The sequence below is a fragment of the Lepus europaeus genome, chromosome 6 (assembly GCF_033115175.1).
Source record: "Lepus europaeus isolate LE1 chromosome 6, mLepTim1.pri, whole genome shotgun sequence".
Classification (NCBI taxonomy): Eukaryota; Metazoa; Chordata; class Mammalia; order Lagomorpha; family Leporidae; genus Lepus; species Lepus europaeus.
The window spans coordinates 126046777-126073030 of record NC_084832.1 but is presented as its reverse complement, the minus strand read 5'-3'; the positions used below and the strand labels follow the sequence as shown (position 1 = coordinate 126073030).

Genomic DNA, 26254 nt, shown 5'->3' with positions numbered 1-26254 from the left:
TCTGCACTTCTAGATCAGAACTCTGCAGTGCGCACCCCTTCTCCAGTTGCTATTCTTGATATCCTGCCCTCCCCAGTCCCCAGAGCCCTGTGGCTTCCCCCAGTTCTGCCCCTCTTGTTGCTGACCCCTCCTCAGAGCTGGATCTGAGCAGTGGGATCCCCAAACCTGCAACTTAGGAACCAGCACACCCCAAACCTCTCAGTTGTCATTTCCTTCAGTGTCCTTTCCTTAGGATCTCTACATCATTCTTATCTTTCCAGTTACCTATCAGCCCTGCTCTTAGTCAGCAATCACTGGATTGCAAGTAGCAGCATCCCCATCAAACTTGACTCAAGAACTAAGTCAGATTACAATGAGGACAGATTCTAAAGGTGGGAAGCAGGAGTGCTGCTGAGCTGGCCGGAGGTGCAGACCAGACCCGGAAAGTCCCTTGCTCAGCTCTGTGTCCACAGGGAGTCCTGGCCTTGAGCCCCCTGGTGCCATGTGTCCTCCTATCTTCCTCATAGAGATCATCCTCTGTCATACTCTGCCACTGTACCCTTGGAATGTGTGTGCTTTTAATTTGTTGTTACTTTATTTAAGGGGGGCTGAAAGAGATCTTCTGTTCAGTGATTCACTCCCCTAAAAGGCCCACAGCGCCCAGCCAGGGCTGGGGCAGACCCAAGGCAGGAGCTGGAAACACCACCCAGGTTTCCTGCATGGGTGGCAGGGACCAAAGGACTTGAGCATCTGCTGCCTTCCAGAATGCACATTAGCTGGAACCTGGGTCAGAAGCAGAGCAGTTGGGACTTGAGCCAGGCAGTCTCATAACGAATACAGGCATCCCAAGCAGTGGCTTCATGCCCTGTGCCCATGCTAACGCACTGGAGGCATCTCTGTGCTCAGACACCCTTAGCAGATTGGCTGGAGTTGTCCTGATCGCAGGTTCCCGAGAGGAAGTCCGAGTGAAGCTGGCCACCTGTGTGAGGCTAAGGCTGGACAGCAGTGCAGAAGGAGCTGCACCAAGGCTCTTCTTGGCCTTCAACCTCCATAAGTGAACCTCCTGAAACAGGATCAGGCCTGTCCCATCTCGACGGGAAATCCCGTAATGGCTGTGAGCAGCATTTGAAGTCTGGAGCCCTTCATGGTGTGACTCTCGTGGTTGTCTGTGCTGTTCTCTGCCCGTCAGTTCCCGCGTGTGTTTCTCCCTGCGGAAGGGGACCCCTGTGCTTCGGGCTGTGACCATAGCTAGCAGCAGCCCCGGAACCTGCACACGTGCTGTTCTGGCTGACTGCAGTGCCCAGCTGAGCCTAAGAGACCTCCATACTCAGATCCCAAGTCATCCCGTGGAACCCAGGGGCCAGTTGAGATGTTCCCCTTCTGGGCTCTTGTAGTGCTGGGAGTGAATATTGTCATCATCACTGTATTTTAGTGTCACTGCAAGTTTGTCTGTTTTCTCCAAAGGAACATCCAAGTGCCATGGTGTCGTTAACCTGTCCCCCTGTGGAGCCAGCTTTCTTTCATTCCTCCTCACTGTCCTTTTTTTTTTTTTTTTTTTGAATCCTAAAGTTATAGAGCGAGAAAGGGAGAGGCAGAGACAGAGACCTTCTGTCCTCTGGTTCACTCCCCAGATGGCTGCAAAGGCTGGGGCTGGGCCAGTCTGAAGCCAGGAGCCACGAGCTAGGTCTTCCACATGAATGTCAAGGGCTCTAAACGTTGGACCATCTTCCTCTGCTTTTCCCAGGCACATCAGCAGGGAGCTGGATTGGGAGTGGAGCTGCTAGAACTTGAACCACTGGCCACGTGGGATGCCAGTGTTGCGGGCAGCAGCTTTACCTGCTATGCCACAATGCTGGTCCCTCCTGTTTGGGTTTTGTTGTAGCATGGTGTTCTAACAGCCTGAGTGACATTGACTCTGGCTGTGAATTTCTCTTTTTAACCAGCCTGCAGGTAGCGCCTTAGGAACACAAAAGCCGTACCACTCAGGGGTTGAGAAGACAGATGAGTTTTGTTCATTAGCATGAATGACAGGCCGTAATGACATTTCTGGTGATTTATAATATTGGATAGGTATTCATAACTTTAGTTTGGGTTTCATTACTGAGGATTTTCATTAAAAAGTTCTGCAAGTGAGATCTCCAGGTTCCTCCCTCCTTGTGGAGGTGATAGAGCTAAGCTAGTGCATCCTGGCCATGGCTGCGGCTGTGCGTCCTGTGGCTGATGGCGTCCCAGGGGTCCCAATGCTATTAGGCTGCTGACGCGGAGACAGACAGTCTGATGGCACGTCCGTCAGCGCCGTCAGAAGCAGAGCATCGTCTCCTGCTGTAGCGTCTTCATTAATCGAGATGAGATTATTTGGGCCGGGCAGTGTGAAATGCACAGGACAATAAAAGGGCTCTTCCTTGCATTTCTGTAGAAACACTGATTTCCAGAAAAACAGAAGCTGATGACGTAGCTGATAGTGTGGGGTTATCACTTCAGTCTCCACAGAGAGCCGGCAGCCTCTCCGTGGATCCGTGGCCCACCCCTCCCTCGACGTAGCTGCTAGTGTGGGCTTCTCACTTCAGTCTCCACAGAGAGCCGGCAGCCTCTCCGTGGATCCGTGGCCCACCCCTCCCTCGACGTAGCTGATAGTGTGGGGTTATCACTTCAGTCTCCACAGAGAGCCGGCAGCCTCTTCGTGGATCCGTGGCCCACCCCTCCCTCGGCTGCTTCTCCAAGCTTCCTTTGAGGAACATAATCGCTTACCCAAGACTGTCAGCGAGGACTGAGTTCTGCCCCACACTGGCTTCTGCAGAAAGTGTAGGTTCTGCATTAGTGAGATTTCAGCCTGGATTCCAGGTTTCTTAGAATTCCCAGGGCCATGTGGCCTCTGGCAGCTGGGGTGGGTCCCCTCCTGTGGCCTCTGGCAGCTGGGGTGGGTCCCCTCCTGTGACCTCTGGCAGCTGGGGTGGGTCCCCTCCAGTGGCCTCTGGGAGCTGGGGTGGGTCCTCTACAGTGGCCTCTGGGAGCTGGGGTGGGTCCCCTCTAGTGGCCTCTAGGAGCTGGGGTGGGTCCCCTCTAGTGGCCTCTAGGAGCTGGGGTGGGTCCCCTCTAGTGGCCTCTGAGAGCTGGGGTGGGTCCCCTCTAGTGGCCTCTAGGAGCTGGGGTGGGTCCCCTCTAGTGGCCTCTGAGAGCTGGGGTGGGTCCCCTCCAGTGGCCTCTGAGAGCTGGGGTGGGTCCCCTCCAGTGGCCTCTGGGAGCTGGGTTGGGTCCCTCCAGTGGCCTCTGGGAGCTGGGTTGGGTCCTCTACAGTGGCCTCTGGGAGCTGGGGTGGGTCCTCTACAGTGGCCTCTGGGAGCTGGGGTGGGTCCCCTCCAGTGGCCTCTAGGAGCTGGGGTGGGTCCCCTCCAGTGGCCTCTAGGAGCTGGGGTGGGTCCCCTCCAGTGGCCTCTGGGAGCTGGGGTGGGTCCCCTCTAGTGGCCTCTAGGAGCTGGGGTGGGTCCCCTCTAGTGGCCTCTGAGAGCTGGGGTGGGTCCCCTCCATTGGCCTCTAGGAGCTGGGGTGGGTCCCCTCTAGTGGCCTCTGAGAGCTGGGGTGGGTCCCCTCCAGTGGCCTCTGAGAGCTGGGGTGGGTCCCCTCCAGTGGCCTCTGGGAGCTGGGGTGGGTCCCTCCAGTGGCCTCTTGCAGCTGGGTTGGGTCCTCTACAGTGGCCTCTGGGAGCTGGGGTGGGTCCTCTACAGTGGCCTCTGGGAGCTGGGGTGGGTCCCCTCCAGTGGCCTCTAGGAGCTGGGGTGGGTCCCCTCCAGTGGCCTCTGGGAGCTGGGGTGGGTCCCCTCCAGTGGCCTCTGGGAGCTGGGGTGGGTCCCCTCTAGTGGCCTCTGGGAGCTGGGGTGGGTCCCCTCTAGTGGCCTCTGGGAGCTGGGGTGGGTCCCCTCCAGTGGCCGCTAGGAGCTGGGGTGGGTCCCCTCTAGTGGCCTCTAGGAGCTGGGGTGGGTCCCTCCAGTGGCCTCTAGGAGCTGGGGTGGGTCCCCTCCAGTGGCCTCTAGGAGCTGGGGTGGGTCCCCTCTAGTGGCCTCTGGGAGCTGGGGTGGGTCCCCTCTAGTGGCCTCTGGGAGCTGGGGGGGTCCCTCCAGTGGCCTCTGGGAGCTGGGGGGGGGGGGTCCCTCCAGTGGCCTCTGGGAGCTGGGGGGGGTCCTCTCCAGTGGCCTCTGGCAGCTGGGGTGGGTCCTCTCCAGTGGCCTCTGGCAGCTGGGGTGGGTCCTCTCCAGTGGCCTCTAGGAGCTGGGGTGGGTCCCCTCCAGTGGCCTCTTGCAGCTGGGGTGGGTCCCCTCCAGTGGCCTCTGGCAGCTGGGGTGGGTCCCCTCCGGAGGCCTCTGGCAGCTGGGGTGTGTCCCCTCCAGTGGCCTCTTGCAGCTGGGGTGGGTCCCCTCCAGTGGCCTCTGGCAGCTGGGGTGGGTCCCCTCCGGGCTTTTAGTGTGGTGCCACGTGCCTGAAGGAACTGAATTCCCACTGATACTTTACTCAGAACTTTGCCACGTACATCCTGTTAGAGGCTGGTTTGAGATGAGAGCTGATGAATAGGTGGCTGTAGCTTTAGGAGTGATAGCAAAGGCTGTGGATGTTCGTATACTTGGCTTCACGCCCTCCTTGCAGTTCTTCCATCTTGAATTTGAGGCTAAGTGGCTGGGACTTGCACTGAGTGCCACCTTGCCTCCTGTCTTAGCAGCTAAGAGGGCGTCTGCTGGGGCTGACTTTGGGATCAGACAGACCTGTCCCATAGTGTTGTTGGGACGAACTGAGATACGGTGTTCATGCACTCCAGCGTGACTGATTCACGGTGCCTAGCGTGTGTTCCTTCATCTGGTGCCAGTCAGGGCCGGAGTGACATTTCCTCTTGTTTCCTGACCGGCTGTGCCACCCTGGGTAACTGCGCAGAGGCTCTGAGCTCGGCTTTCTCCTGTGCCCATGGGGTGAGCAGCCTTCCTCGGTGGCTGAGTCTCGTCTCCCTCCTCCCCCAGCTCGGCCAGTGGTACAGCTGTCCCTACAGCTGCTCGGGCCCAGGAGCCAGCTACTGTTCTCTTCTCCTCCCCACGTGCAGCTGTGCAACGTGTCTAGACGCTAATACTACGGCTGCCATACCGCATCCAGGCCCGGAGCGCCCTCCGTGTGTGAGCCGTGAGAGATTTTAGACTCTCCCAGTGACACAGGTGGACCACACGTGATGCTTTAATAAACAGAGCTGGTAGTTACATCTTTGAGCCTGTCCGTGCAGTCAGCAGCCTCCCCGCTGGCCTCCCTGCCAGCACCTCCTGCCCGGGGCCACCGGAATGGTCTTTGAGAAATACGATCGTTGGGTGCAGACTGAGCGCCAGGATGGCATCCTGTGCTGTGCAGGGCCTGTTTCCATCAGGGGAGAGAGGTGAAAGTTCACAGCACTGGGAAGGAGAAGAGCAGCTCCCTGAGTAATAAAACAAGGTCTGGGTGCAGGGACCTCAGGAACACCGTGGCATTATGATGGTGTACTATGGGGTGTGACACACCAGAACCATAGTGATGTTTTAGTAGACAGCACAAAAGGCAAACAAGTACATTGAAGTAAGCATTTGCAATTGTAGGTGCTTATGGTCTTGCAACTTTTGTTGCTATTTTCCTCTTTCACTTCTCAAAGTCCATCCTTTACTTTCCGATTGGGTGTTTTCTTCGAAAGAGTTACATTTAAGTTGGATAATGAGGCTCATTTTCTAAAAGAAACTATATGCTGTGTTGAGCTAGAACATAGTACCCTTCTGTGACTTACTATCTATGAAATACAGAAACAGGCATTTTATTGCCACAGTACTTTGCAGGTAATAAAAGATTTGCTGACCCCGGAGTTCCCATAGCAGCAGTTGCAGAAGAGAGAATAGAAGAACACAGGTGTTCAGGAGGCCTGGGCTTTCCGAGGTGCAGGTACAGGTATAGGTGAGTGCCAGCCCCCATCGGCAGAAGAATGGGGTTTGGGGAGGAAGCTGGATTGGAAGTGGAGTTGCTGGACATGTGCTCTGATAGGGAAGGCTGGAGTCACACACACTGGCTCAGCCCACTGTGCCACAGTGCCAGCGCTGAGACATCTTTAGGCCGTGAGAATGTCCCTTCAGCCCTTGGACTTGGTGGTGGGTCTGGCCTCTGAGACTGTGTGTAATGCTCTGAGCTTTTGTTCTTGGCCCTCCTTGCTCTGCTGTGCTGGGGTTTGCAGTCTGGCTGTCCACTGTCTCCTCCTTGCTATGGGATCAGATGGAATGAGGATGGAACTCTCATAAAAATTTTTTAAAATATTTATTGATTAATTCATTCATTCATTTTTAAAGAGTTACAGGGAAAGAGTGAGAGATGGCTTCCACATACTACTTCACTTCCCAGTGGCAGCAGTGACCAGGGTTGGGCCAGGCTGAAGCCAGGAGCCAGGAGGTTCATCCAGGTCTCCCATGTGACTGGCAGGGGCCCCAACACTTGGGCCATCTTCTGCTTTCTTCAGGCCTTTGGCAAGGAGCTGCATCAGAAGTGATGTAGCCAGGACACAAATCAGTGCTGTGACGGGGTGCCAGTGTCACTGGCAGAGGCTTTGCTTGCTGTGCCATCGTGCCTGCCACACGCCACTGCTTTGTAATCCACCCTCTGAGCTGTCTGGAACATTCCATTCTGAAAACTCACCGTGTCTATCACAGGAGTCACTCTATTCCTTGCTGGTTCGCCTGACTTGCTTGGGTTCTAGCTCTGCTATGCCAAGCCATTCACCAGGCATTCAGCCTCATGTTCTAAATCCTTACATGTTTTTAAAGATTTATTTATTTATTTACTTGAGAGGCAGAATTACAGAGAGAGGGAGAGAGAGATTTTCCATCTGCTTGTTCACTTCCCAAATTGCTGCACCTGCTGGAGCTGGGCCAATCTGAAGCCAGGAGCCTCTTCTGGGTCTCATACAGGTATCGGAGCCCAAGTACTTGGGCCATCTGCTGCTGCTTTCCCAGGCACATCAGCAGGGAGCGGGGTTGGAAGTGGAGCAGTTGGGACTTGAACCAGCATCCATATGGGATGCCAGTGCCGCAAGTAGAAGCTTAACCTACAGTGCCACATCCCCAGCCCTGACCCTCCCATTTTCCTTAAAAACTTAATGTTATAGTCATTTCAGTGGAAGTGATAAAGAAATGAAGATGCTGGGTTTAACTGGACGCCTGTCCTAAGTTATTTAAAAATATTAAGACACAGACAAGTTCATATAAAGTCATGTTCTTTACTTTTAAAGGTTCATTCTGCATTTAATATCTTAAAAATGTAAAGAGACTTTGGTCTTATTCCGATGGGCCCCACCCACTCATGGGGTGGGTGTGAGAGCCAGGTCTGGAATTCAGCAAGCTAGCAAGCTTTGCCTGTTAGAAGTGGTCTGGATTTGCTGACCTCACGCGCTCCTCTACGTGAGTCAGAACAAGGCTTCCAGGGCAGTGTGCTTAGCGCCAGCTGAGCCAAAGCAAAACCGTTATCAGTGCTGTTCGGAGTCTGCTTCTTTTCCTGTGGGGTATGGAATATGCAGTTTTGTTTTGTTTTGGGTTTTTTTGGTGGTTGAAATAGAACCTGTTATTCAGAGCATTTTTTTCCTCCTGTTCAAGAGAATGTTGGTATAGGAAGGAGTCCAGCTGGTCACCTATGTAACTCACTTAAAATGCTTGAGATTCTCCATACTGGGGCCTTCATTCACTTCCTGTGGCACAGGCATTTGCTGCTAAGCAGGCAGTCTACATATGCTTTAGTCTCTACTTAAAGCTTGTGTACCCAGTGTTACTGAAGGTCATTCATTTAATTATTTGTGATTTAGTTGTTTAACGATGTCAGTGCCCATGCGGTGCTCTGTGTTCTGCCCTTCCGCAGGAACTCACTGTCGGATAGGGCAGTCACGTTTTGTGTGTCTGGCATAGTATTTGAGCATAGAGAGGCTTAAAAATGTTGTGAAACTCAGCAATGCGTATCATTTAGCTTTTCTAAATCTCTGTTAAAATAAGTCTCTGAATATGAAATAAACTAGATTTATTCTTGGTTAGAAGTTATATTTTTATTATTGCATGAAAACTTCTTGGCTTTGAAAAGACGTTTTGAGGGTGACTGGCAAATGAAGTGATCTTTTTCCTTGGCTCTTCCATTGAGGAACAGCGTTTTGTTTTTTTTCTTCATACATGTTTGTGGAACTCTTTTACTTAGTGTAGGGTTAACTTTATGATCATTATGTATCCTGAAAATGGATCTTTGTAAAAATTTAGAATGAGAATGGGAGAGGGAGGGACAAGAAGGATTGTAGCATGGGCAGGAGGAAGGATTGGGGGAAAGTGTCACTATGTTCCTAAATCTGTAAATATGAAATACATGAAGCTGGTATAACTTTAAAAAAAAGAAAATAAATTCTAGTCTCATATGGACCACATGTAATACATATGCTATCTGAGCAATTTTATTATTTTTAATGGATCATAGTTCCTGACCTCACCTGTGTTGTTGCCTTTGTAGGTCATAGATATGGGAACTCTGGGAACTCAGAATTAACATCCTTGCCTGTGAGCCTCTTACAGACACCAGAGCAAGCGTCCCCCTTCTGCACCATGCTGTTCTGCTGTGCGTGGTCCACATGGACATTTAGAGCAGCTGCCGTCCAGCTTCTCCTGGAGGCTCGAGCCCACGATGTCACTGGGGAAGACAAAGTCCTCCAGGATCGCAGAGCGCAGCTCCCAGGGCGCTCTTGCTTATTTTTCGCATTGCTTTGTTGGGTTGGCTTGGGCAGAATTCTCCTCTGAGCAGTAAAGACAGCAAGCCTTCCACTAACTTCTTCTCCAGCCCACGTACTAGCCAGACTTGAATATTCTGGAAGGATTTTAGTTGAGAAACGGAAACAAAGATTAGGATAGCTTTGCAGCCACAGGCAGCTTTATTTCCTTAGCAGCCATGATATTCAGCGGCTTTAGCTGAGCCTTGAGGTCTGAGTTCATCTCCAGCTCCAGGAGTCCTGGGAGATCCTGACTCGAACTCATCCGGCTGCTTGCCATTGGGCTTGGCGATCTTGGTGCTGCAGGTGAACATGGCTTCTCCTGGGTGAGCGCCAGCTGAGGAGGAGCACAGGGCATATAATTTCAGTGCTATCGGGGGAAAGCCAAGGATATGCTTTGATTAATATGTTTATGTTATTTCCAGGAAACGTTTTAATTCGTATGACTCACCAATTTCAGTTTTGCTTCCTGGGAACTTTGATCACTAACTCCTACCTAGAAAAAGAGCTTTGAACTCCACAAGCATTTCAATGTTGAGAATGAAAGGCAAAATTAAACGTAGAGATTTTTTACAAATTCTGTTAAATCTACACACTGTAGCGTGACATTTCGTCGGAATAATGAGAGGGAAATGGTTTTGGCCATTTGCACGTGATGCATGAGCTGTAGATTTGGCTGGCAAGAACCACGCTGTTTAAAATGCCGCGTGCAGAGCCAGCCGTGTTCATTTCAGTGAGAGCTTGCCGAGTGGAGTGCTTTCATTCCAAAGGTGGGGAGATAAATTGCTGGGTTGCTTTATCAGCTGAACACCTCTCGTCAAGCAGATAGCATCAGGAGGATGCCTCTCTGCAAACGAAAGCTTTTAGAATCTTCACCTTTAAAGGTAGCACTCTGTTCAGTGTGTAAGAATGTCAAGAAAGTCTTCCTGTGGAAATGAGGACCTGGCCTGAGAATCCCACTGGGACATAGACATCGCATTGCGGAGCTGTTGACCAAAGGCTGCCACGTGTCTCCCTGCTTTGTTGTCATTCAGATCTCTGTTTCCATTTTGGTAAATGTCAGGACCATGTAGATCTGTGTGTTTTGTTTTTTCTTTTTTTCATATTAGAAGTTTGAAAATGTTCTTGGGAGTTCAGGTTGTGACCTATGCCTTTGATCCTTCTAAGCTTCTAAAGCTAAGATTTGTTGTTTTTTTTTTTTTTAAAGATTTATTTATTTATTTATTTGAAAGTCAGAGTTAGAGAGAGAAGCAGAGGCAGAGAGAGAGAGAGAGAGAGAGAGAGAAGTCTTCCATCCTCTGGCTCACTCCCCAGTTGGCTGCAATGGCCGGAGCTGGGCTGATCTGAAGCCAGGAGCCAGAAGCTTCTTCTGGGTCTCCCACGAGGGTACAGGGGCCCAAGGACATAGGCCATCTTCTACTGCTTTCCCAGGCCACAGCAGAGAGCTGGATCAGAAGTGGAGCAGTCAGGACTCAAACCGGCGCCCACGTGGGATGCCAGCATTGCAAGCTGTGGCTTTTACGCACTTTGCCACAGTGCCGGCCTCTAAATGCCAACAAAGGGGATATTAATCACTTTTTTTTTTAAAGATTTACTTCTTTATTTGAAAGTCAGAGTTACACAGAGAGAGAAGGAGAGGCAGAAAGAGAGAGGTCCTTCATCTGATGGTTCACCCCCCAATTAGCTGCAACGGCTGGAGCTGCACCGATCTGCCAATCAGAAGCCAGGAGCCAGGAGCCTCCCCTGGGTCTCCCATGCAGGCACAGGGGCCCAAGGACCTGAGCCATCCTGTACCGATTTCCCAGGCCACAGCAGAGAGCTGGATTGGAAGTGGAGCAGCTGGGACTTGAACCACCGCCCATATGGGATGCTGGCACTTCAGGCCAGGGCATTAACTCACTGCGCCACAGTGCCGGCCCCAATCACTTTCTAAGAGTAGTTGTCAGTCACTCTTTCATAACATATTGGTATCTTTGAGCAAAAAGAATTGTTAGTATTTTTTAGTATCTGAGGTATAACTTACTATGATTTGAGGAATCTTTTCTTTCTCATTGCTTAAATGTTTTGAATGTTATTTGAGTTTTCACCAACAAATTCCAAAGAACCTTTGTCTCAGTATTATGAGTAGTCAGCCAAATGAAGAAAATTTGTCAAATCTATGTCCAGTTGGAAAAACAGGCTTTTTTAAAAATTCTGTTCCTTTGTGAAGAAGGTCTACGTAGACTATCCTAACAACTGGATTAGGGCTGTTAAATAAGTTAATGTGTATATAATATATGTAAAGTAGGAAACTTAGTTTTATTAAAATCTATGAGAAAAGATTGGCAAATATTGGTATGATTGGTTTTCGGTGCTTTAAACTGATTATCCTCACATTTAATTGTGATGGAAAGAAATATGTGTTTGGTTTTATTGAATCATGGGATATTCAATGAGAATAATCCAATGAACATGCAGATTTTCTGAATTGATGGTGGTTTTCCTTTTAGTATCTTCACTAAGTAAATGAAATATTGGCATTTCATAGATAATCCCAGAATAACACAGGTGTTGGAGTTATTACACGGTAATAATAAGCATTTATTATGTATTACTTGTATGCTCAGAGAGATACAAAATAATATGTTTATAATAAATTAAGATAGGGAACCTTAGGCTATAAACAGAAATTATAAATAGGAATGCAATGAGTATTTTCTTAATGAAGTATATAATACCAGAATTCATGATTTTACTGCATGAGCTAAATAGCAGAATAAAGACAGTAAAAGTTAATGTGAAACAGAAGAAGATAAATAGATTTTTAAAGAGGAGAGTCAGAACATTTGAGATAGTTTGAAAAAGTTGAGCACACATGTGAATGGAATTCCCAGTGGAGAGGAGTGGGAAGATGGGGGAGAAAGTAAAAGCAAAGATAAAATTGCCGAAGCGCCTCTAATTTGGTAGAAGTCACTTTGTTGAGTATTAACCTCAGCAGTCTGCAGCTTAAATAAATTTGAATAAACAGATGTGGTATCCCATCACAATCAGCAGGTGCATAACAAAGATTGAATCATGACAATAACCAGAGAAACACAGCCCATCACACACAGACATTGATCTGGAATTTTACATACTTCTAATGTGAAACCACACAGCCTGAAAGAGCCACATCTATGAAGTCCTGAACAGAAAGACAGATATAAAACAATGTACTCAATGAAAATCAGCTTCGAGAGTGACGGTACAGGTGTGGACATTGTGGCATGGGTGGGTTTAGCCCCCACTTGGGATGCCCACACCCACACTAAAGTGCTAGTTCAAGTCCTGGCAACTCCACTTCCCATCAGGCTCCTGTAATACATTGTGGGGAGGCAGCAGGGGATAGCTTATGTGTTTGGACCCCTGCCACCTGCATGGGAGACTAGGACAGAATTCTAGGCTCCTGGCTTCAGCCAGTCTGAGTGCTAACTGTTGCAGGCAACTGGGGAGTGAAGCAGCAGGTTGGAGAATACTTTGTGTCTGTCTGTGTATCTGTATATCTGTCTGTCTATCTTTGTCACTCTGCAGTTCAAGTAGATGAAAATAGACATTATGAAACAGAATGAAGGTGCATTTGAGATGTTTTTCTGTAAAGAGAAAATGAAAGAATTTGTATCACCAGTCTGCCCCAGGAGAAAAGATACCCAGAACTAAATTCTTTCAGATGAATGGAAATGATACGAGGGAGCAGTTCAGATCCTTAGAAATTAAAAAGAATATTAAGCATGGCAAAGATGTTTACGTATACATGAAAGACTGTTTCTTTTTATTTAAAACTTGTTATACTGTTTGAAGCATAATTGTAACCTTGCCTTGGGAAATGTACACAGCGTATGTGACAACTTTTTTTTTAAAAAAAGATTTACTTATTTATTTGAAATTCATAGTTATACAGAGAGAGAGAAGGAGAGGCAGAGAGAGAGGTTTTCCATCGGCTGGTTCACTCTCCAATTGGCCAGGAGCAGGAGCTTTCTTCAGGGTCTCCAACGTGGGTGCAGGGTCCCAAGGACTTGGACTATGTTTTGCTGCTTTCCCAGGCCATAGCAGAGAGCTGCATCAGAAGTGGAGCAGCCAGGACTAGAACCGGCGCCCACATGGGATGCCAGCACTGCAGGCAGCGGCTTTACCCGCTATGCCAGTGCCAGCCCCTGTGACAACTCTTAACAAGAACAGCAGAGGTAAGTGAACATATGTTGTAAAATATCAAGATACAAAAGCTAAGGATGTATATTTTAATCCGTACCAAAATCATTAAAAGATAATGACGTAAGATTTAGCAAAAAGAAATAGATAAATTAGAAATATAATTCCAGAATATATTCAACTGTTCAAAAGAAGGTAAGAAGATTTAGGAGAGGGACCAAAGCAGAGCATACAAACTGAAAACACAAGTAATCATGTTACACTGAATGCCGATTGAATAAAATCTGATTAAAAGAAACATTATTACAGTAGATAGAAAAGCAGGACCCAACTGTATGTTGTCTGCATGAGTTTTTTTTCAAATGTTTGTTTACTTTTTCATTTACTTGAAAGGCAGAGTGACACAGGGAAGAAAGAGTTTCCACTTGGTGATTCACTCTCCGCCTACCTTCACCTGTCAGGGATGGGGCAGGCCGGAGCCAGGAGGCTGGATCTCTTTGCAGGCCTCCCAGGATGCATTAGCAGGAAATTGGATTGGAAACAGAGTAGCAGGAACTCAAACCAGTATTCCCATATGGGATATGGGTGACCCACAAGGTGGCTTAACCTGCTGCTCCACAGTACTTGCCCCAAGATCCAGATGAATTGAATAAAGATAAACCATGCACACGGTGATGATAAAAATCCTGTAGTGATCTTATCAGAAATGTAGACTTCAAGAGAAGGATAATTATCACAGTATAGTTCATAAAGATAGGAGACTCAGAAAGATCTGACATTCATCAATGTACATGTATGTGATAATGAAGCCTTGAAATACATGTAACAAAACTTAACAGTAATAAAGGAAGAAGTAGATAACTCCATAAGCTTTATTTTAATGTTCATACAACACTAGATAAAATTCAAAAACAGAGTGTATCTGAATAATACAATCACATACCTTAATTCAAATTGATAGAGACCTACAATCTTCAAGTATAGAAGTACATAAGATGTGTGAACCGAGTACAGAAATAGACCTGTCCATGGGAACGTGCTTCAGAAACTTTACAGAAAGTGGAATTAAAAGATGAGCTCGGGGCCGGCGCCATGGCTCACTGGGTTAATCCTCCACCTGCAGCGCCGGCATCCCATATGGGCGCTGGGTTCTAGTCCCAGTTGCTCCTCTTCCAGTCCAGCTCTCTGCTGTGGCCCGGGAAGGCAGTGGAGGATGGCCCAAGTGGTTGGGCCCTGCACCTGCATGGGAGACCAGGAGGAAGCACCTGGCTCCTGGCTTCGGATCGGCGTAGCTCCGGCCGTAGCGGCCATTTCGGGGGGTGAACCAATGGAGGGAATATGTTTCTCTCTCTCTCTCTCTCTCTCTAACTCTGTCAAATTAAAAAAAAAAAAAAAGATGAGCTCATTTGGTGCAAAAAAATTGAAATCCATGCATTTTTTTCATAATATGCATTTTCCCTAGGCGTTTTGAAGACTCCTCATATTTGATAAATGCAAAATTGTCAAGGAAACTCATTGAGGAAAGATGATTCTTCTCAATAAATGGTAACAGAACAAATGGAAACCCAGATTTTTGGTGTTAGGGATAAAAACTGTAAAAATCCTGTAGTCTAACAAGAAGATGACTCAGTAAAATCATTACCAAAATATGCGAGCAAACATTTCACGGAAGAGTATGTACAGATGTCCCGTAAGCATGAAAAGATGCTCAACATCATTAGTCATCAGATAGATGCTAATTAGAACACAGGTTTCCATAGCCAGCAGCTAACAGTGTCAAACAATGGCGGCAACTCGGCTCACGCAGGAGCGGTGAAATGTGAGATGACACAGCCTTTTTGGAAAAGTGTTTGTCACTGTTTTTAGCCATTAGCACTTAGCTCCCCCTCGCATCCCTCTTTTTTTAAGTGTTTACTCCAGAAAAGTGCAATATATTTATACACGTATTTGTACACAAGTGTTTTGAGTAGCTTTATTCACACAGCCCCAAATTGAAATCAACGCAAACACCCATCAACAGGTGAATGGAGAAACAAATTACTGTGCTGATTCAGGGGCCTTGTGCCCAGTGAAATGAGCCAGGCATAAAAGATGTCCTAGTGTCTGATGCTGTTAATATAAAAGCAAGCTGATATACAAGGATAATGGCAACTAACAGACCTGTGATTGCCCATGGCTAAGGCTGCTTGGAAAATTGCCCTGTGCGGGAGTGTGAGGAATAATTGGGAGTGACACCCTGTATCACCGTGGTGCTGGCAGCCTTGAAGGTCTCTACAGCTGGCAGAGTTTATGGAATTCTATCCTTGCAGTGGGTGTGGCTTGCTGTACGCATTATATGTCAGTGACTGCCAAGCGAACACGACTCAGTAGTGCTGTAAGACAGAGTTGTAAGACTCCCCCGGGTTGTAGAAGAAGAAGAGAAAGCAATCAAAAATGAGAAGGGAGGCAGGGTAGGAAACACAGAAGCTGGGCCAGGACTTCGGCATCTGACTCCTAGAAGGTTCAGAAAGAGCGCAGGCAGCACACGGGCTGCTGTCAGGGACCCTTCCCAGCGCTCAAAGACATGCATGCAGGTGGCAGGGGGTCTACTACGTGCACAGGTGTCTTGCCAAGGCATAGCCTGAAGTCTCAAGACCCAGGGCTTGAAGAGAAGATCATGGCAACCTCCACAGACAGAGAAAAGTCGCCTACAAGGATAAGTCTTACCAGAAGTGATACACAACTCCACAAAACACCTGACTTTGTCTTTAGACCTCTGTAGGAAGCAGGTGTTTTTAGCTAGAATTTCGTATTTATCCTGGACCATGGATCAGACCTACAGGGAGAATACCGATGTCTTTACACAATGTAAGGTCTTAGCAGTCATAGGTGCCGTGAGAACTTTGTCAGGACAGTGCTGGAGGGTCTGGCACCCCAGAAAGTGGAAGTAAAGCCAGAGTTAGAAGGAAACAGCTGTCCCCAGTTGTGTGGACCAGATGCAGATCCAGGGTGGCCGCGGAGCAGGAAGCCAGGCCAGCGCAGTAAGAGGGGTCTCTGAGGAACCGTTTTCTTCTTCCTTTCCTCCTCCTCCTCATTTATTTGCTTATTTGAAAGAGACAGTCTGTAAGATGGAAAAGGGGGGAGGGGAGGAGAGAGAGAGAGAGAATGCACACTTCCATCTGCTGGTTCATTCCCCAGAATGCCCACAATAGCCAGAGCTGGGCTGATCCAAAGCCAGGAGCCAGGAGGTTTTTTGGGGCCCAAGCACTTGGGTCAAATTCTACTGCTTTCCCAGGCATGTTAGCAGGGAGCTGGGTTGGGAGTAGAGCAGTTGGGACACTCCAGTATGGGACACATGAGACCTGGGGAGTGACTTAACCCTTAGCACTATAGTACTAGACCTGGAGGTTTTTCCTGTGGAAGATGGAAATGATGAACTTGTGGCTGGGGGAAGGTTAGGGTTTTTAGGTAGATGACAGAGTTTGAGGGTAAACTTGTGCTAAGAATACAGAAGACAAAGCAAACAGAAGACACGTCACTCCTCTGGGGACTGGGGAGATTACACAGGAACTGATGGCAGCATTGGTACAGTACAAGGGGTTTTCAAAAGTTCAGGGAAGATGCATTTTATGAAGGAACTATGCGTGGATTTAGTTTTTCACCCCAAATGCACTCCTAATTCCATCTTTCCCTGGACTTTGAGAACTCCTGTATATAATGCTCAGCTGCCTAGGCTTTGATAGTCCTTGCCCCATCGTGTGGTTTATTACCTGCCTGGTTCCTTGGTGTGTGATAATGTAAGGCAGTGCTGAAGAGAGCTTTTCTAGTCCTGGGCAGGTTTTCTAGCCAATATTACCATAGACATAGAAACTTGTTCTTGCTAATGAGTGTGTGTGTGGAGTCAGGTAGAGCTGAAAGCTTTTTCACTTGCTAAATGACTGGTTCAGCTTCTTGCCTATTTTCCTAGCAGAGAAGAGAAGCCCATGCACTCCTATGCCTGAGTTTGGCAAAGGTATTCATTTTAGCAAGCTTAGTAATTTTGTCATCAAGAATCTTTCGAGTTTTGTGGCAGTGCAAAAATACAAACAATTTTGTGCCCACATTTATATTGTTGTTAACATAATCATACCATTGTTAACATAATCAGAAGAGACATGAAAGTCATTTTACCATAACCCAATTGCATTCTATTTCATTTTTCTACTATAAAACCTTGATAAGATTTATCAAAACAAGTAATTTTGCAGTAATTTTTACAAGCCTTCAAGAAAAATAGAAGAATTACATCTTTCATGTAGAAATGAAAATTGAATGTTTGTGGTTTTAATCCTTTTCTTGCATTTTGTTTGCACGCACGCACACACACACATACACACATTACAGTTCTGTAAGAATTAGCGTGTCTGTGTGTCTGATTTACCCTATAGTGTAGTGCTGTGAGGGGGACGGTGTAGTGTGGAGATGCTAAGATCTGGAAGGTTTTGTTCTAAGCAGTTTTCCATTTTTGGTTTGCTTTCTTAAAATTGTATAAATATATGTGTGTGTAACCTCAAATTACCCATTCTGTCCTGTAGTGCGCAGTTCGGTGGCATTAGGTGCAGTTCACAATGTTGCACACCTGTCACCTCTGTGCATTTCTGGAACCTGCTCATGATCCTGACGGGGCCTCTGTGCCCGTTAAGCAGCAGCTCTGTGTCCATCCTTCACCTGCTAACTTTGATTCCGTGTTCTGATGTATGATCTTGCCTGTTCCGGACACTTAGGAGTGGAATCACACATGTGTCCTTTTGTGTCTGGCTGATTACACTGGGCTGTTTGATATCCAGCGCTCACCCTTATCACAGCGTGGCAGACCAGAAGCTCATTTTGTGCGGTTTCTGAATAATTTCCCATTGTGTGATTTACCACATTTTGTTTGCCCATTTACGTGTTGGACACTTGGGTGGTTTCCACTTCGGGTTATCGTGATAATTCCGCAGTGGACACTGGGCATGCGAATGCCTGTTTGAGTCTTTGCGTTCCTCCATTGTGTGTGGTTCTGACTTTTGAGAATAATGGCGAGACTAGCTTATCCAGAAAGGAGCCAGTATGGGGGAGGGAGGAACACTAGAGAAAAAAGATGAACCATAGAAGGTTCGGGAGGCTTGACAGAAAGGCAGCTCAAGGCACAGCCGGAAGAGACATCTTATCCTGGAGAGTGAGGAAGTCCCGAGAGGGCTTGGGCTCCCAGGGCTCAGGTGCTGTTACTGGGACTCTGCCCCCACTCCCCCTCCTCTCCATCCCCCCATCCCGCATACACACATACACACGTCTCGCCATTCCTTAGCTGACTGAATTTCATTCTGTGTCCAGAAGAGCCTCTGAGGAATCCAGCAGCTCTTGCCCAGCGGTTAGAGCAAGAGCCGCAGCCCGCACACCAGTGCTCCTGGGTCTGGCGTGGGACACCTGCCCACTCCAGGCAGCACCCTTTATGGGAAGCAGCTTTGGTGCTCCTTTTTTTTTTTTTTTTTTTTTGACAGGCAGAGTGGACAGTGAGAGAGAGAGACAGAAAGGTCTTCCTTTGCCGTTGGTTCACCCTCCAATGGCCGCTGCGGCCGGCGCATCTTGCTGATCCAAAGCCAGGAGCCAGGTGCTTCTCCTGGTCTCCCATGGGGTGCAGGGCCCAAGCACTTGGGCCATCCTCCACTGCACTCCCGGGCCATAGCAGAGAGCTGGCCTGGAAGAGGGGCAACTGGGATAGAATCCGGTGCCCCAACCGGGACTAGAACCCAGTGTGCTGGCGCCGCAAGGTGGAGGATTAGCCTGTTAAGCCACAGCGCCGGCCTTTGGTGCTCTCTTGAACCTTGAGTGGTAAGATGTGGGCCACATCCCTCCCAGGAGACAGGCATGGTGGGGGATTGAGCCCAGTGGAACCAGAGGCCAGGGTGGAAACCAGGGGGCTCCAGCAGGACAGAGGCTTCTTCCTGTCCAAGTCGGTGGAGTGGACACGTCCTGTTAAATACGGCTGTCTGCAGTTCTCTGTGCTTTCATTTTCATGGCAGCTGATTGCGAGTAATTAGAGGATCCCGTGTTTGTAAACCTCCAACAGGACAGGCCCTACAGACAGTAAGACAGCCCTCCGTGCTTTGTCTTCTAAAGAGAGATAGAAAAGGTGGAGGCGTATGTTACCCTAGCCATATCAGCGAATCTCCATAGCCCTGGAACTCCGACTCCTTGTCAGGACACCTCCCGCACGTGGAGGCGTGGGCGGTGGCCTGCTGTCAGCCCCTGTGCAGGATTTCTTGTTGAGTTTCCCTTACCTGGCTTTACCACTCAGGCAAGGTGGTTGCAATGTTGCTTAAGCTGTTGGTCACGTTCATCATATTGACGAATCAGATCACTGAATTCGAAATGATGATGTCATGATCCCATTAAAGCCATTTGCTCTTTCCGCTTGGTTAGAATGTCCACACGCCCAAGAGTCATGAGCACATCTCAAAGACTCAGCCCAGATGCAAGGGGTCTTCAGAAAGCTGCTGACAAATGTGCTTTCTGAGAAAACTGCATGAATTTCAAAGTTGCTCTGCACCAAAATATCTTTTAATTCCATTTTCCATGGACTTTTTGACATTCCTTTGTACAGTGGCACCTGTACCCCTTCAGTCTGAGTTTGTTCCCGTATCACAAGCTGTTAATTAGCCAGTCCAAGCAATTCAGCCTGAATTAACGTCTGGGTAGGAACCCTCCTTGCTTAGCGCATCTGCTCATGCATCCACATGGCACGCACAGCACAGTGCACTGTGTTTTCTGGAAGATAAGACGTGGAAACTCACAGCCTGTTGTAACAATGATTCGTACATTCAGAGCGGGCCTGATTCTGGTGAGCAGTGTTTGTTTAATGAATGTGAGAGGGGTGTGTGCAGTAAGGACTGCTGTAACAGGGGAGATGTCTCATGAGGTGGGGAAGGGAGGCACCTGTGCTTCCCCCACCCTGAGGGTGACGATGCCGTTGCTTGGACCCTAGTGAAAAGGGTCTACCGTCTTTCATTTCCACCCTGATCTGATGGCTGCAGGTGTCTTAGGACCATGGCTACTGAACTGGGAGGCAGAAGGTTCTGAGTTGATGAATTCCTTAAACACAAGCACTGAAAGTCTTGTGGTAGCCAGATTGGTGCTGTGCTCTTGATAGATGTTTTTAATATACAATTTCATATTGTGTAATGATGCTGGGAGCCAAAGCTGACCCAGCTGCCTACCGAGGGGTAGTCCCTGTTCCCAGAGCACATTCATCCAAAATGAGATTAACTTGGAAAGTGTTTTTGTCTTAACATGGCCAAGGAAAATAATCAACCTTTACTGTTAATATTGTTGTGTTTAGAAGGCTAGTGTGGGGGATATTGAGATACATGGTCATACAACTAAATAGCAGCTGAGACTCCCATATTCAGAATTAAGGTTCAGCAATAGTAGAGAAAAAATAGTTTTGCCTCTCATACTTTCCTTAGTAATGAGACGCGTACGTTTTTATGTCTGTAAAGGGAAGCTCCCCTTTCATTAGTTTTTCAGTGCCCACGTGACAGCTGCGAGCAGTGGAGAAGTTGAATGCGTCCTGTCCCTCGGTGACGTCCAGAGCGGTTCTGTCTGTGACGTTGCATCATGGAAGTAAAAGTCACACTGCATTCCAAGCTTCAGGAATTCATATTGTCTCTGCCCGACAGTCACCTCAGCCATCTAGAAACATTCTGAAGTTGCAGGCTTTTAAGTTTTTTTTAATTTGCTTTTCAACCCCTACAGTGAGTTCTTTGGAAAATGTTCTGTGGGGGCAGATCTTTGTCCTTTGAGGATGGTTAGATGCTTGGAAACAGGCAGGAATAAAGGGCGTTTGGGAGGTGTTCTGTATCTTTGGTGATTAGTTTTTTTATAGCAGTTTGCTCTGAGTCAGAGGTGTGTCCTAAAGGAAACAGACCCTGGGCTCCTCAAGTTCATGTGTTCTCTAAAGTTTCACCGTGTGTCTACAGTGGCTGTGATAAATGTTGGGCTGGTCCTGTGTGGCATGGCAGCAGCCCCAGCTGTCACTGTGATCAGACAACTCCAGTACGTTCAGCCCTTCACTTCCGGGATTTGTTTCTATGTAATACTTAAAAACTGTTTGCTCACTGACTGTTTTTAAGTTTCTTGTCAAAGATTCCACTAAACATCAAGTCTTTAAATTCTCTGAGAACTGATAGGCCAGTCTTTGAAAACGTTCTCTATGTATACTTTTTTTTTCTAGAAGAGGCTGTGGACTTCCAACTCAGCCATGGTTTGTCTCTGTGAGGGGGTTGAATACCTACTCAAAATGGTGCTTGTGTGACTGTCTCACACAACACTCACTGTGCGCCCGGATAAATCCTTCCCCTGGCACTTCTCCATGGGTTTTTTTCTTGTTGCTGCTAACTCATATGTCAGTAGGATTAAGCTTACTGCAGACCTGATGTCATTCTCACTCATTTTTGTATGAAGGTTGGCTCCTAGGTTTTCACGTTATCATTGCCATTCCATGCCTGACCCCCCCTTTATCACTGGTGTTTTTCCAAACTTCTTTGCTCCATAGGAAGTCAGGGTACATACACTTTTAATACTCAGTGCTTTCAGTACGAGGGTGATTCAGAAAGTTGGTGGAAAGTGGAATTAAAAGAGAAATTTATTAGCTGCATGGAAAATTGTGAAATCCATGCAGCCAAGGGATTATTTTCAGGTGTATTTTATGAAAAATATATGCATGGTTTTCAAAATTTATTGATTTTTTATTTATGTATTTGAAAGGCAGAAAAGAGAGAGAGAGCGAAATAGAGTAGAGAGACAGTGAAAGAGAGGATGCATTCCCGACTGCTGGTACATTCTCCATAGGAGCCTGGAACTCAGTCCAGGCTTCTGCTTGGGAGGCAGAGACCCTGCTATGTGAGCTTCCAAGTATACGCATTAACAGGAAGCTGGTATCAGAAGCAAACTTGAGATTTGTTGCCATGTACTCCAACTTGGGATGTAGGTGTCTCAGATGGCCTTTTAACCAGTGCACCAAATGCCCACCCCACCCCACTACGTGGGTGCAGGGACCCAAGGACTTGGGCCATCGTCTTCTACTTTCCCAGGTGCATTAGTAGGGAACTGGGTTGGAAATGGAGCAGCCAGTCTTGAACCATTGCCCATGTGGGATGCTGGCAGCAGAACTTTACCTGCTATGCCACAACTTCAGCCCCTAAACAGTCAACAGTTTAAAATCATTCTTTTGGCTGGCGCCGTGGCTTAAAAGGCTAATCCTCCGCCTTGCGGCGCCAGCACACCGGGTTCTAGTCCCGGTTGGGGTGCCAGATTCTATCCCGGTTGCCCCTCTTCCAGGCCAGCTCTCTGCTATGGCCCGGGAAGGCAGTGGAGGATGGCCCAAGTGCTTGGGCCCTGCACCCACATGGGAGACCAGGAGAGGCACCTGGCTCTGGGCTTTGGATCAGCGAGATGCACCGGCCGCAGCGGCCATTGGAGGGTGAACCAATGGCAAAAAAGGAAGACCTTTCTCTCTGTCTCTCTCTCTCTCTCACTATCCACTCTGCCTGTCCAAAAAAAAAAAAAAAAAAAAATCATTCTTTTGGAAGGGGTATTCATCTTTTAGTAAGGTTAACTTACACAGAGTAAAATTCACCAGTTTTAAGAGAGGAAGTACTTGGGCTTTGGCTTTCACAGACGGATGCATACGTGTTCTGTTACCCCAAAGCTTTCTCATGGTGAACCAGTGCATTCCCACAACCCCAGCCCCTGCAGCTACTCAACTGTCACTGTAGTTATGGTTTGCCTTTTGTAGAATCACACATTAATTGAATCATACGTGTTTTTGAGACACATCCACAATGTATTTGGTTTTTCTTTTTGATTGCTAAATAGCATCCCCTCATACAGGTGTACTACTTTTTAAAAGTCATCTGATTATCGGGGCACAAGTTGTGGCACATCTGGTTATGCTACCGCCTGCGTGCATTCTGTTTGGGTGCTGGTTCGAGTCTCAGTTGCTCCATTTCCTCTTCTTTTTTTTTTTTAAAGATTTATTTATTTATTTGAAAGGCAGAGTTACAGAGAGGGAGAGGTCTTCCATCCTCTGGTTCAGTAGCCAGATGGCTGCAACTACTGGAGCTGCGCCGATCCAAAGCCAGGAGCCAGAATTTCTTCTGGGTCTCCCATACAGGTGCAGTGGCCCAAGGACTTGGGCCTCTTCCACTACTTTGCCAGGCCATAGCAGAGAGCCGGATCAGAAGAGGAGCATCTGGGACTCGAACTGGCACCCATATGGGATGCCAGCACTGTAGGCTTTTACCCACTACACCACCCAGCTGCTCCATTTCTGATACAACTCCCTACTAATGCACCTAAGAAAGGAGAGGAACATGGCCCAAGTGCTTGGACACCTGCCACCCATGTGAGAGATCCTGATAGAATTCAGTCTCCAGAAGTGGCCTATCCCTGGCCTTTGTGGCTGTTTAGGGAGAAAGCCAGGAAACAGAAGATATCTCTCTCTTTGTCCCTCCCTGCTGCTCCTTCTGCCTCTCCTTCCTTCCCTCCCTTCCCCTTCTCTCTCCTCCCCTCCCCTCCCTTCCTCTCCTCTCCCTTCCCCTTTCTGTGTAACTAACTTTTAAAAATTGCAAACTAACTGTAATGAATTAGAGTGGTAGTTCCTGCATATCCTGCCTAATTTCAGCTGTGCTAGGGTGGGAAGTCCCATCTCCACAAAGACATGTCTGTGGTCCTTGGCCACCCCATATCTTTTGGGGTGAAACATTGGTTCACATAGTGCACCCATGTTATGTTGCTTTATTTGCTTTGCTTTAACAGAGTGGTAAGCGTTTCTCTGTATCCTTTGTAGTTAGAGGATTGGTTCTCACAGTGATGTCTGCCACGCACAATCTCCAGAGACAGCATCGCCTACCAGGCAAACCACAGGCTTGTTCCCATTTGCTGTCAAAGTGTGCATCTTCTGAGTTTGTTCTCCTGTAATACAGCCCACTACATTTGCAGGCATCTGGACAGGCCCACCTGTGTTGCCCCTTAAGTGGCTGAGGGTCAAGGGAGACACATCGCCCATCATCGTGGCATGCATGACGCCTGCTCTGCCTTGAGTGATAGTCATTTGCGTTGGACCCCTGAGCCTTGTGTCTCCTGTATACATCCATGCGCCGATAACCAGGTGACTAAGCCTACCGACAGAGTGAAATCTTAGACCCTTCTCAGATCCTGCCGGGATACGGTGCAGTTTCTTGGAGGGCGAAGGATCCTTTCGTGCCTTGCTGCTAAGCCACACTAAGGCAGGTGCAGAGCACTGGTGATCTAGCTTCAGTCCGGCCCCACCGCCGAGGCGGGAGCCTTCCAAGGACTCTGCCCCGTGTGTCCGCTCAGGCCAGGGGTGCACAAAGTCCCTGACGGCTCTTTTTCTGGCCTGAGATTTTCCTCAGCTACCTGCCTGGCACAGTTCTCGCCAGGCCTGCAGGGGAGCAGGTGCATGTCTCTGCAATACTCCTTCAGCCCCGTCTTCCTGCTCCTTGTGTGCAGCAGTCTGGAAAGTGGCTGCGGCGCTGGTCGCACCCCCATGGCTTCCCCTTTCCTCAGAACTCCACCCTGATTGTGCACAGTTTCACCGGCTGTCTGATTGTTAAAGCTGGGAGAGTGAACGGAGCACCTGCCATGGCCCTATTGTTCTAGCAGACTTCCCAGCCCTTAGATGCTCAGCAGAAGGCTTAGCTCCCTTGTTCTTGGGCTTTCTTGTGATACAGAAGATCTGCTGAGTCCTCTGCCCACCTCGCTGCTTGAGATGCCACCCATGCCGCCTGCCTTTGACTCCCAGAGCTTCCCCTGTCGCTCAGCTCTCAAGTGTTGTACAGTTTTCTTGTTAGTTCCACTTCATCCGTTCAGTTAACTGCTTCATTTCCTGGACTTCCCTAGCTTCCTTTTTGTTGCTGATTTAAAATTTTCTTGTATTTTCTTTAGAAGGCATGGTGCACTGGTTAGTTCTTTAGGACCAGTAGAGCTTTCCTTTGTGGTCGAAAACATTGAAAATTCATATGTTCTTGAAAAGAACGAGCATTTAACCCTTATTAGGTATTTTTGGTGGGGTGAACCAACGGAAAAAGGAGGACCTTTCTCTCTCTCTCTCTCTCTCTCTCTCTCTCTCACTGTCTAACTCTGCCTGTTCAAAATATATATATATATATTATATATATATTATATATATATGTATCATGTATTTCCCATCAGGTTGGTCAATGATATAGTTCACATTCATTTCATAGTTATAATTTTTAACCAGTTTATCAATTTCCAAGAAAAAAATGGCCTAAAATTCACAATGAAAAATTACATTTGCTTCTCCTCATGTTTCTGTCAATAGCTATTTACTAATGCTGCATGGATATTGATTTATTAGTAGTGTAGCCTGTGAATGTAGTATTACTTTTAGTAGCAAATTATGTATATTTTTAAATTGCTTACTGTAATACTTACATTACGGTTTAATCTTTCATTTGGTTAAAATTTGCATTACCTATTTTATCCATCTCTTCCACCCTTTTGTTGTCTTTATGGTTAATTTAATGCTAGACTTCTACAAATCTGGTCTGAATCATTCAGTCGCTGAGTTTGACAAATGCATGTTTGTGTTTGTAGGCTGAAGGTTTATTTCTGTCATCTTCTCTCATGGTTTCATTCATCATGCTTTCTTATAACTTCTTTTCCCTGCCTCTTATCATATTGACTACTCAGACTTTGCATTTCTGTTTGTGACTTAAAAAACCCTACTCTTTGCCTTAATATTTGTCTTAATATGATATCTGTCTTCCCCTTCTAATATTTAAACTTAGTATCAGTGGCTTCCCCCATGAGAACCTTAGCAGTCACACAGCTCTGTCCATGACCTCTGCCATGACGTAGGCTTTTTTTCCTGTGTGTTCTGTGCGTATTCAGTCAGCAGTAGATTTACTACGTTACTCCCTCTGTGTTGGTTCCATCTCCTTGAGTCCTCTAGAATTCGCTTCTGTTCCTCTTGGAACACATCCTTTACATTGTCTTCCCAAGATGATCAGTCCTTGTATGATGTGCGTTCTGTCAGGGCTGCTGTTGCTCACATTCAGAACTGCTCTTCTTGGGGCAGGCATTTTGCACAGTGGTTAAGATGCTGCTTGGGATGCCTGTCCCTGGGTTTCGAGTCCCTGCCCGGCTCCCAATTCTGGCTTCCTGCGACTGTGCACCTTGGAGGCAGCAAATGATGGCTCAAGTAGTTGCATTCCTGCCATCCCTGCCACATGGGAGACCTGGATGGAGTTTCTGGCTCTTGGCTTTGGCCTGGCTCCGTTCCACCAGTGTGGGCTTTTG

General features: G+C 47.7%; 1 protein-coding gene and 1 pseudogene across 1 annotated transcript in view; one reads left to right on the top strand and one right to left on the bottom strand.

Moving 5' to 3' along the window:
- The window catches only part of SLC2A13 (solute carrier family 2 member 13), a 333838-nt gene that overhangs the window by 196950 nt on the left and 110634 nt on the right, over positions 1 to 26254 (top strand). The gene's annotated exons all lie outside the window — the stretch shown is intronic.
- LOC133762574 (small ribosomal subunit protein eS7-like) lies at positions 8495 to 9060 on the bottom strand (annotated as a pseudogene).